The sequence below is a fragment of the Miscanthus floridulus genome, chromosome 18, assembly GCF_019320115.1.
Source record: "Miscanthus floridulus cultivar M001 chromosome 18, ASM1932011v1, whole genome shotgun sequence".
Classification (NCBI taxonomy): Eukaryota; Viridiplantae; Streptophyta; class Magnoliopsida; order Poales; family Poaceae; genus Miscanthus; species Miscanthus floridulus.
In genome coordinates this window covers 55284867-55297099 of record NC_089597.1, presented here as the reverse complement: position 1 = coordinate 55297099, position 12233 = coordinate 55284867, and the positions used below count along the sequence as shown (strand labels likewise).

Below are 12233 nucleotides of genomic sequence, written 5' to 3'. Positions count from 1 at the left end.
CTTGACGCACCTGAGGTGGCCAAGAGCGCCATGATGAGCAGGAGTATCACCGGCACCGCAGCAATCACTCTCGCCATCGCCATGTTTTGTTTTTGTGCTGCTAATTACAGTAGTCACCAACAAAAACTCCTCTCGATCTCCTTCAGGACAATTCAAAGCAGTAGCTTCTTGCTTCGATCTGATCTTCTTGTAGTGATCTGTGAAACACGATGGTATGAGAGTTGAATGGGCATCCATGGGTATATATATGGCAGGGGGTCATGAGGTAAGTTTCTCGAACCTATGTTGCATGTTACGTGTGTCATGACGAGACATAAATGCCCTGCAGTATATGCATGGCTGCACTTGCACCTGCGAGGATGTCGCAACAATTGCAAGGAGGAATGTTCAAAGAGCACTAACGTCACATGCATGTTGCTCAACTGCTCAGTGCTAACTGCACCCAGTTTCTGAAAAGGATTACTATTTAGCTAGCCCATGTTATTGCTGTGGTGGGCATTCACCTTTTTAAGTGGTCCTGCCTTGATGATCAAAGATCTTGCGGAATGCGCGTCAGGAATGTGGCGAAAAGGCATACTACATAACAGGTTACAGGATTGTAGGGCTTGCAAAAAATACTTTGGCCTTTTTCATTTCACACGCATATGGACGTAGTGCTGCTTTCCAAACTTACGCAATGTGGTACAAGGATTTGGTTTCAACATTATTTATTGGCGTATGTATATGCCATCGCCCATCGGGTCTCTCTGTTCTCGAGTTGTTTGGTCCAATCGGGCCTCCGTGCATCACCTTCCTTCGGGCCTCGCATCATCTTCGGGGACCTATCCAAGGACAAGAAAATGTAACATACATTCACAGCGCGCGAAGGGCTCGGCGTGCTGAAGCTCAATTCCAATCTGGTGGACCGCTCGTTTCCAATCGAGCAACGCAGTGCGCATGCATTTGAGGTATGAGAGAGATGTAGTATTTCTTTGTAATTATTTCTCCTAAGTTTAAGCAATAAACTCATGGGTTGGATGCATACGTATGGATACGTGTCGCAAATCCATGGTGGATGTCCATGCTTGCTCCGTGATGACCGTCTCTATTTTCTACCTAATTTTTTTTCCTATCTGCGTGGCTCCGGATGCCAGAGGAATGTTTGTTTTCTGTTTCTGTTTCTTTTTAATTCTACCATTCGAACATTACGTGCGTGCGGGCCGGCCTCGTTCCGCAGCATGCAAACGGCGCCGGCCGAACGTTTCATTTTTTCCTTACCTATTCCTTTTTTCTACTTTTTTTTTTACCTTTTTCTCAACTAGTTGAATCTCCGTCCAGCACAGTGTACAGTCCCGGACAGGGCAGTTTTGTCATTGGTACGGTAGTTCACTCCGGGAGATCGCTAACTACTCCTGCTGGTGGGCCCTATTCAGCCAGGGTCGAGCCTGACATAGGGGGGCCGCGTGTTCCGACCGACGCCCCCAACCTTGCTTGTTCGGGGCCTTGAGTCGAATGATCGGAGCCCCAACCTTTTGCCGTTAGTCGGGTGATGCTCTTGGTCTCGGCAGGTTGGTCAGTTGTGGTGCGCCCATCAAAGGGGTAGGGCCCATGGGTGATAGGTTGGGGGGCCTGTTGGCCCTTTCAACCATTTCCACCATTTGTTGTTGGGCCTTGGTGCACAAAGGCTTATCTTACAGGCTTAATGAGATACCCTGGTATTCACCTCTAATAGGGGACGAGTAGAAGTGCGATTTGAAGTTGTTGGAGTCGGGTGCGAGATCGACCTAGAAATCAAGATGCATTCGGCGAGGGTTGCAGTGATGTGATCCATCTTGAAGATCAGATCTTGATGTTCGACTTGCTTATAGCGCGTCAAGCCTCGAAGTGAGCTATTAGCGCATTGGTGTCGATCTCCAGCTCGATGAGGAGTTGATATGTGGCGTTGGCGATAAAGGCCAACGATCCAAAGTGGAACATGGTTCCCTCCAAGAAGGTGACTTTGAGGTGTACGAGGATGATGACTCCTCAAATGGATGCCATAAAACTCTCCACGTTGATCTTGACAACAACTCCTACCTGGTGTGCCAACTGTTGAATTTAGCTATTAGACAGTCTACAAGGGGTATGCCCATCTAGTAGATTTGTAGGTAGGGAGTCACCGAGACCTGGAGCTTGATGGTAACACAATGTTCAGGCCACAGGCGATAGAGTAATATCGTGCGTCCTGTGTTCTGGTGGATTGTATTGCTGTAGTTTGCGGAAAAGATTGGATGCCTGTGGGGTTCCCCATACATGCCTTATATAGTTCGGGAGGTAGGGTTATAATTTGAGTAGGATTCTATCGCCTAGGCGATTTACAAGGAGCCTTATCTTGCTATGGTTACAACCGTTGATCTCTGCATGGAACCGCCGAGTACAAGTCAAGATATCCAGGCGCCCGTCCATGGGCTACATGGGTTGGATTTTTGTCTGTCTTCATGGGCTTCATGCCGATGAGGGTACCCCAAGAGTATACCTCCATCAAGTGTCGGCTGAAATAGTAATTAGAGGTAGAAAAGAAGACACAACCACACCGGCTTAGGGCTGTGGATTGAGATCCTCGAACTTTAAAGCTATTTTTTGCTTATGAATGCTTATGAATGCATCACCAAAAGCTATTTTTTCTAGAAAGGTCATTATGGGTCGGTGTGAAGAGATATTCAAAGAATAGATCGGCACACATTGGTGATATCCTAGGTGGTATTTGCATATGCAATTTCTGTCTAGCTAGTGATGATTTGAGGCCTGACTTGGTGATGGTATTACAGCTATCTAGTATGGCCTGTTTTCAAAATAGATTCTTTCTAACTGTATTAGCTTAACACATGAATCCAGTTGATTTACACTGCAATAATCGAGTCACAAGTATTTGCCATCACAATTGATGCATGTAACTACTGAATAACCCCACCCGGGCGACATAATTTTTCACTACATCATTTTCCCTTAACATGATTGTCGCTGTTTTTGTCTTTGACAGGCTGTTTTCCTCAAAGACTCTAGAATTTTTTAGGACAAGGTCAGTGCCATTAATCAACATAGTGGTATCAGTGACGCGCTTGCTGAGATGATCTCGAAGCATATTGAGCCTGAGATTAAACTAGCCGTTGCAAATGAGAGGATTATAAAACAATCATTGAAAACAACACGGTTAGTGTTAAGCTCCTTGTTTTCTTACGTCTATGAACAGTTTTTAGTCACCAACTCTTCTGTGGATTATTTCAGGGGATATCCTTCCTCTGTCCTCCTTCTGTGGAGGAGTTGATGTGGGGCTTAAAGATACAAATGCGGTCTTTAGTGACTGCAGAAACATCAGTGTTTTTCGATGAGGATCGAATGCCAATGTGTTTTGGAATGATTTCATTCCTGAATGGGCTTGGGTGTGAAATCAAACCAGATATGAAGGTGAGCCCATCAGTTCCTTTCCCAGATGTCTGTAATTTCTCCCCATGTACATTAAGCCTTTAATCTTCGTTGACCAAAGTATTTTGATGCAATATTGTTTACATAATTTTTTCCTTAGTGTTTTCTCGTTGTTATTGTTCTATATTATTGACGTAGCAATGCTCCTTGTATCCAGATTTCTAGGCGTATTATTGAGACGGCAGGTTTCATTTATGAGTGTGAGCGTTGTGTGAACAGACATAGGGACTCCTTGCGCGATGCTGCTGAGTACATTAAGGAAATATCTGATATTGACACTGCAAGTTGGGATTTATTAAAAATTGCGACAGCACTCAAGATGTTATGTTTCCCTAATGATAAAGTTTCATTTCGAGACAGGTAAACTGAAATATTTTGTGAATGTGTATGCATTTGATGAAAATTTGTCATTCAACTAATGCCAGTCTGTTTCATTCACCCTGTTTTCAAGTCAAGAATTGGGGAGGATGAAACAAGATGCACCGAAATATGAAAATAAGTTATTAAGGTTTCCTTGCATGACAATCCATGGTGAAATATTATGGCTCCGTAAACAAAGGTTCAAGTTTTTTCGACAATTGGTGCCTTTGATCAAGCCGCCCAAAAAGTCATATAAAGCTGAGCAAGCATGTGAAGCTACAAATGGTCATGAAATTGGTCCTGATGTGAAGAAGATTTGTCCTGGTATTAGTAGTGCCATTATTGATGAACTCACATGGTATGATTCCATGATTTCATCACAATGTAAGAAAAGACTGGTATGCTTCTTGCTCTATATGATCACACTTAAAAGGAGAACAAGGCCAAAAACGTAAAAGGAAATGAATGAATACACATACTTCTCCAGAGTTTTGCAGCAAGTTAGTTTTGTTTCACTTGATAGTTGTTATGGAGCTGGTATAAGTTCAACTATATTTAGGCTTTAGTTTCATTTTGTTATATAAAACGAAGCAATGTTTCTTCTGTTTTCTCTCATGTTCCACCAAGTCTGGCGCTGATTGATGCACTTGAGAGATATACTCTGATCTCAAGCCATCGACTTCACTGGGCGAAGAAGCCAGGCATTTTATCTATAGACATACATCATTTGAAAGTTAGTTTGTTTCTACGCTGTGCTTTGAATGTTCTATATTCATTGTGCTGAACCTCTCAGATTGCATATTGTTGTTAACTGGACTTAAGGCTTCAAATTGTTGCATTGTTACTGGACCTTAGGCCTTAGGCTTCACATTGTTTCACATTGTTGTAATAGCACATCAGCTCTCTCTGTGATGCACTATATTTTTACCTAGATTTTATCCATTAAGATTTCTTGATTACCTTTATTTGTCTTATGTTAGTCGATTAGCATAAAATGGTTGTGCTACATTGCATTTGTCCAAAGCAACTCATTTCGGTGTTATATATTCTTGGATGTGTTTTTCTTTTAAATTTGTTGTGTTATGTGTGCTATATGCTTATTCCATGAGTAATCATGCTTGGAATAGCTCAATTTCTTGTGGCAAGAATCACCTTTTTACAAAAAATTGCTTTAGTCCTGAATGTAGTACTTATATGTTTAAGGCAAACAACGCATGTTCTTGTGTCAAGCTCAACCCTTCTCACAAGCTCTCTTGAATAATCACTAGTTTCAGTCATCATGACTTGAGTATTGATGTAATTTTGTTTTTGCGTGGCCACATTGTATGTTTCAACCTTAGTGCCCAGAACCTAGAGAATTTTGATTCATCTGTTGATCATTTAATTGATTCTTATCATGGATTAGAAGGACATTGTTGCAACTGGGGGTGTCGATAAAAATGCACTGTCCGGTCAAATTTTGTGCACCCTTATTGGTCACTCAAAGAAGGTACTTACCCATGTGCTTTTGGCATCATGTGTGTGTAATAACATTAGAACTTTACATTACATAGATAACCAGTTTGAAGTTTGTCAACCGGGATGAACTATTCATAACAGGATATGTAGATAAGGTAAGTACAGTTATTTTTGGTTTATGATTTTACATACAACAAGTCAACAACAACAACCAAAGCTTTTAGCCCCAAGCAAGTTGAGGTAGGCTAAAGTTGAAACCCAATACGAATAAGAACATATGTATCTGCCTTCCATGCACTCCTATTCAAGGACAATTCTCTGGGTGTATTACATCCTTTCATGTCTCTTTTTACTGCTCATTTTATGTCAATTTTGGATGACCCCATGCCTCTCTTCACATCTTCGCCTAGCCCTAGGATTCTGCTATGCACTAGTTTATGATTTTACATGATCACATAAATATTGCCATCTTGAGCTTTCTGGCTTGAATTTGGACAAATTGAACTTTTGACGTATTCAATTTCAAACCAAATAAACAATGACCAGTAGTTCAAATGTGTAACGTGTGTTTGGTTGGTGGTATAAGTTGGGACACAGGATGGGTCGATCCCATTTTAACTGTTTTTTTTGGTTGGGGAATGAAGTGGGATAGGTTCATCCCACAGGAAAATATTCACCTTGGATGCAGGACAGGGTGTCTGCCCAAAATGAAGACTCGTCCCTCATTCATGTCGTTTCCTCTTCATCATAGGTATGAGCAAGCTTGATTGGAGCGGGGCATGGGCGCTACCAGCGGGAGGGCAAGTTGAACTTGTGCGGCTAGAGGCGAGTGGTGGCATGAGCACAATTGCTAATGGCGGGGACCTAGGGCATTGTTGGAGGCGAGTTGGCGTGCCATGGATTCTGGCGGCGGTGGCTCGAGCTAGTAGGTTATGGTCTCTGCAGCCAAGGTAATCTGGAATGTCAGCCTGCTCGATTTGCTTTTGCTGCCTTATTTCACTGGTCCACCCCGCTTGTGATCATACGGATGGATTTCTGGTTGGTGTTCGTATGGATTGGAATAAAAATTAGCTTAACTCTAGAGCAACAATGGCCAAATCGAAACAATCGCAGCATGCAATCGGAGCTAGAAGGGGCAAGAGTAAGAGGACAACACACCAGATACAAACACTAACGGATTCAGTTTTTTTTGCCGAGTGCCTTAGGCACTCGGCAAAGGCCGATATACACTCGGCAAAGCCTTTGCCGAGTGTTACACTCGGTAAACAGTTTATCGGCAAAGACCTCTTTGCCGAGTGCACTTTATCGGGCACTCGGCAAAGCCTTTGCCGAGTGCTAATCTGACACTCGGCAAAGAAAAGTCGCAATGACAGCGCCTTTGCCGAGTGTCAAGGTCAAGCACTCGGCAAATGTCGCCGCTTTGCCGATCGCCGTTGACTTAGACACTTGGCAAAGGTGGCCACTATGCCGAGTGCCACCGGCAAGACACTCGGCAAAGGTAGCCTATTTGTCGAGTGTCCTATCAAGACACTCGGCAAACAGGTGACCTTTGCCGAGTGTCTGGCCCATGGCACTCGGCAAATCTGTGATGTTTGCCGAGTGCAATGGCCTTTGCACTCGGCAAAGTGACTGAAAACGACCTTTTTATTTGTTTTTTACATCCCATCCAAACAAACAGAAGATATATATAACAAACATCACCAACATCACATATATATCATCAATAGCACATATATATCACAAACGTCACATATATATCACAAACGTCACATGTCTCACAATATATCACAAATAAGTTCACAAGTAATCCAAGTGCTCCATCATCTACAACCACAATTGCAAATAGAAGTACCATTAACAACCACAAGAATCTTAACCAAATGGCCAATGAGACTGATTTGGTGAAGGATTCGCTGAAGCATGAGGATCGTTCGATGCCGCCGATTGATTCTGCACAAAGGAGAAGAGATTGCATGTGTGAGACAAGATAAATATATACCATACATGAATAAAACTTTCATACTCCACTAGGTTTGACTGTAAGCATGAACATACAAACTAAAACATTTATACTCATAGGAGTAGAATAGTGAGGAGGTGGAGGTGGAGGTGGAGTGAATAGCGAAGGTGGTGGAACTACACCCGTAGCGGCGCCAAGACTTTGCATGTACTGAAGAATCTCCGCCATCCTCCGTTGCTCGGCCTCCCGCTCGACCTCCACCCTCTCCATCTTCGCCTGCATCTGCTCCCGTATCATCCTCTCTTGTTCCAGCTGGGCCTACAATATATTCACCCCAATGTTACAATAATGCAAAGGAAAGGTATAAAAAAACCAATAAACCAGGAATAACCTCGAGTGCCTCCACCTAATGGTGTGAAGTGTCCTGCCGAGGTCGTATGGCCGAGCTCGTGCTCGTGCTGCTTGCTCGAATCTGGGAGAGACTAGGAGTAGTGGCCGAGTCGATTGCGCTGTCGTCAATCCAGTACCGCCCATGCTTCTTGCCTCCTCTCACCCTCATGATGACTTCTCCATCAAGGTCCTCGGTGCTCGGATCGTATTCTGGCCCATGGACCTCCCTTGCCATCGATGTGTACTCACTAAGGTGGTTGTGGATGGTCGCATTGCTGGACGCCTTAGGCCTGTCCTCCGGGTTGTAGTCGACGTCGGACGTCGCCTTGCCCTTGTGGGCCATAGCAAATGCCTTGAAGATGGAGCAAGGTTGGCCACCATGTGACGCCGACTGTGAGAAAAACAGTAAGATGATTAGAAATCATGCAGAATTGAGCGTTAGAATAAATAAATAAATTCGCGTACCCATGTTTTTGCGTATCCGCCGAGGCTGCGGCTGCCTTGATGGTGTGCTACACCTGACATCATCAAACTCCTCTCCTAGCACAAGTTGTGCGTCTCCTCCTACTCGTGTGAGCACCACTTGTCCACCATCTGTACCCAGCACTAGGGATGCGTGGTGCACCAATAAGGAACCATCTACATGCCATCAAGTACATGACATATTAGAAGATGAAATTAAGCCTACTTAATCTCAAAAGGAACCAGTATTAATGTTCTGTATTTACCTGCAGGTACTGGTCTCAGGTTAGCGTCATGGTTCTTGCGTCCCTTTTGGTGACCTTTGTTTCAAGGATGGTCCCGTGGTAAGTTACGACGGCCTGGATGCGCGCCTCGTAATGCATGTCCACGATGAGTTTTTTGCAGCATTTGGTAGCCACTGCATCCACCCTAGCCTCATGTCCGTCCTGGCATCTAAAGAAATCCTGCATACAAACACGATGTATCCATTCATTATTTCAAGAATGTCCAATGAATGCGATGTATTGAGCAATGTAGTGCGAGGAAGAAGTCTGCCATAAATCCATTCTTCCAAAGATGTTCCCCCATGACCTTCTTCGTTTGTCTTTTCATGTTTGCACATTTGCTGCAGGGACATCAAATTTTACTCGCTCCTTTAGCAGCCACGCCAAATGCCCGTTCCAAGAAAGCATCGGCCTTGTCGATCCATTCATTGGTGACCTGACCCTAACTTGCGCGGCCCGTGTACATCCACTCACGGTCCTCCATCCTCTAACATTTATAGCGGCGGGTAATATAAACATCAATTGCATGTACACGACGTTCCTACTATCTAATAGGTGAGGATAGGTCTTAATCCCATGCGAGGATCCGTAGATGAGGTTAGTTTCCATGCTCTGCTCCTATCCGAGATAGAATTTCGGCAGCACCTCCCTACTGTTCTCCAAATACACGTCCTGTCAGGGAGAGTGTGTATCCAGAGAACAACAGGGAGATGATGCCGAAACTCTGTCTCGGATCGGAGCAGACCATGGAAACTAATCCCACCTATGCATCCGTGGGCTGTCCAAAAAACATGGACAATTCAAAACAGATACGGTTTTAGATATGGAAATATCAGCATATTTACAACCGTATCTCTTTCGAACGGGAGACACCTAACTAGGTTACGTGATCTACAACCATGATACGGAAAGATGGGTTATACCTAGGGTGGCGGTGGAGTCAGGCTAGCGGGGCCATGGTGGGTCGGTGCAGTGGCGAGGCGACGCGGTGCAGGCAGACCCGCAGCGGCGAGGAAGGTGATTGGGGTCGCCGAGGTACTCCGGCTCCGCTCCAATGGGCCCTTTGCTGAGTGTTCTGGTTTGTTGAGTGCCCGACACTCGGCAAATCTGGTCTTTGCCGAGTGTTATTGTTTGCCGAGTGCTCGGCACTCGGCAAACCACCTCTTTGCCGAGTGTTTTCTCTCTGGCACTCGGCAAATAGCCTCTTTGCTGAGCGCCCGATAAAAAGCACTCGGCAAAGTTTGGGACACTCGGCAAAGAAGCCGTCTCCGGTAGTGAGAGGTGGACCAGCATGATGGATTCCGTCAACTATGGCCCAAGTGCGCAGCTGTCGGGAGTGGCGAGCATGAGCTGTGGAGGCATCAATGGTGCTAGAGCAGGGGGCCTACAAGGACCAGTGGTCATCGGTGGAGACGTCAGTCTTCTCTAGGCTGACATCCGGGTCCCATGGCTAATGGTGACTGACGGCAGTCTGTCCTCTCTCTTCCATGTCTCTCCTACCATACAGAAAACTAGGACCATCCTATCACTCCAACCAAACAAAAAATAGGATCATCCCATCCAAAAATTTGGGACAGGACCATCCCATCCCACCTTGTCGTCCAACCAAACAATTGCTAATACTCACCACCATTTGGATCAGCTGTTCACGCAACATTGTCCTTAACTCTCATCATGTGTGTGGACATGGGTGGATCAATGTTATGCACGGTAGTCAGTTCACATTTGCGTTTTTATAGAAGTGAGCAACTAAGTAGTGTTGCCAAAAGGTGATTCAGCTTGAAAGAATTTTATTTCTTGGTGTATCTCATGTATCTTTGGCATAATGCAATTGATTAAAAACTACCAACTATTAAGTGAAGGCCGGTCTACTACTGGCCCATATGGCCATATGAGTTTCTATATATATACCTCTCCACTAATGGAGTGATAACTCATCTAATCAGATCTCCAAGGTTAGTAGCATGGTGTCAAAGCCATGGATTAGGGTTAGGTTTAGACTAATCTAAATCACCCACGATCCATTCTCCTTGATCATCCTTGTTCGTGTTTTTTTCTTTTTTTTTTCTGTCACCACGTCATCTCACATGGCCTGTCGCCACGTCGATTGCTCGCGTGGCCCGTCGCCGCATCATCTGCTTGTGCGGCTGATCTCGCGCGGAAGCCGCCGGTCGTGCGGCTCTTCCGTCCGTGCGTCTCCCGACCGTGCACCATCCGCGGGACATCGCATCCGCCTTCTTCCCGGATAGAGTGGCCGCCCGGTTGTGCGGCTTCCCGTTCGTCTTCTCCAGTCCACCTGCGGACACGTCTGCGATCGTCTCGTGCTTCACCGTCATCGAACGCCTGTCCGTTCATTGGTACTCTATTTTCTGCTGGTGCACTGTTTCTGCCAGTCCCTCCGTCCTCTGTTCTGCTGGTGTTCTGTCCAGTGGCGATTGTCCGTTGAAGTGATACTAGTCGATCATAATGTCACAGCAAAATATCATTGTTTTCCCTATGAAGCTTGATGGTTCATCCAACTATCTTGAGTGGGCTTTTTCAGTCAAAACTATATTGCGGGGACATGGTCTTGCATCTCATTTGACAGATGCTCCTCCAACTGACAAGTCCAAGGATGGTTCTGGTGCTGTTGCCGTCATGGCTTGTACTAATGATGATGGTCGTTTCATGAGTGCCATTGTCACCAGCATGAAGCCCTCACTAATAATGAGCTTTGAGCACCATCAAAATCTGCTAAGGAGATGTGGGACTACTTATAAGGGAGATATGTTCAGAACAGTGGTGCACTTTTGCTTACTCTAATGCAAGGACTTCATGAGCTTCAGCAGAATGAGATGTCTACATAGGAGTACTATCGCGGGGGTCGAAACCACGGTAAGCATTGTTGTTCGAGGTGGTGTCAGAGTACGTGTCTCTGATGGCTCGGGTGGACTCAACAACACAAGAATCACAAACGGAACGCAAGGGTTTATCCTGGTTCGGACCGATCGATGCCCTACGTCCAGCAGCTGATGATCCTTATACTCAAAGAGCACCCAAAATTAGAGGGTTACAACATAGTGTACAGGAGAAAGAGAGAGATTTGGTAGGGGGTTAGCTCGGTGCTAATCCTAAGGTTGCCTCCCCATCGGTGGAGCCTTCCCCTCGTCGGAGAGGAGTAAGAGGACGGATGCGGTGGAGGAGCTCTCGGTGCCCCTCTCTGGGTTGCTCTGCTCTCGATGCCAAACAGCAACGGATCGGTCAGGAACAGAATGATCTGTTCTTCCTCTTTTTTTCTCCCCCCTAGATTTTGACCCATCCCTTATATACCGATATAGGTCAGGTACATGACGGTTTGGGGGGGATGAGCCTATGGTCTACATGCATCGCAGTCCAGGAGGGTCTTGCAGCGGTGCTCTGTGGACCATAGCGATGTCGTGGAGCTGAAGAAGCTCTAGGCATCGTCCGACTGCTCTGTCCTGATACACTGAGTGTTAGGCTGTGTCGACTTGGACCGGACTTCCCCAGGCGCGCCTTCTGGAGACTTCTTGGTGGCGAGGGGACTAACACGCGTTAGTCCCCTCACCACCAAGAAGACTCCAGAAGACGCGCCTGGGGGAGGCCGGTCCAAGCCGACACAGCATGAGAGTCAGCGTGTCAGAACAGGCCAGCCAGACAATGCCCAGGGCTTCTTGTGGCAGAACCGCCCAAGTTATATGGCCCACATGCACCTATCATTGTCCTTTAGACTTCTGACTGCTACACATGAGAGCCAGACAACTCCGGTAGTCTATCGGGTGTCCTTGGGAAATCTGAATCATCCACATTTATTCTCTCGAGCACGATCTATTACAGAAAGCATTGCAGTATTACAACCGTTGTACAAATATACAAATATA

At 45.7% G+C, this 12233-nt stretch overlaps 2 pseudogenes; one reads left to right on the top strand and one right to left on the bottom strand.

The window, feature by feature from the left end:
* Positions 1 to 235: 235 nt before the first annotated feature.
* Positions 236 to 12233, top strand: part of LOC136523871 (pre-mRNA-processing factor 19-like) — a 67714-nt pseudogene continuing 55716 nt past the window's right edge.
* LOC136524804 (uncharacterized) lies at positions 7365 to 7952 on the bottom strand (annotated as a pseudogene).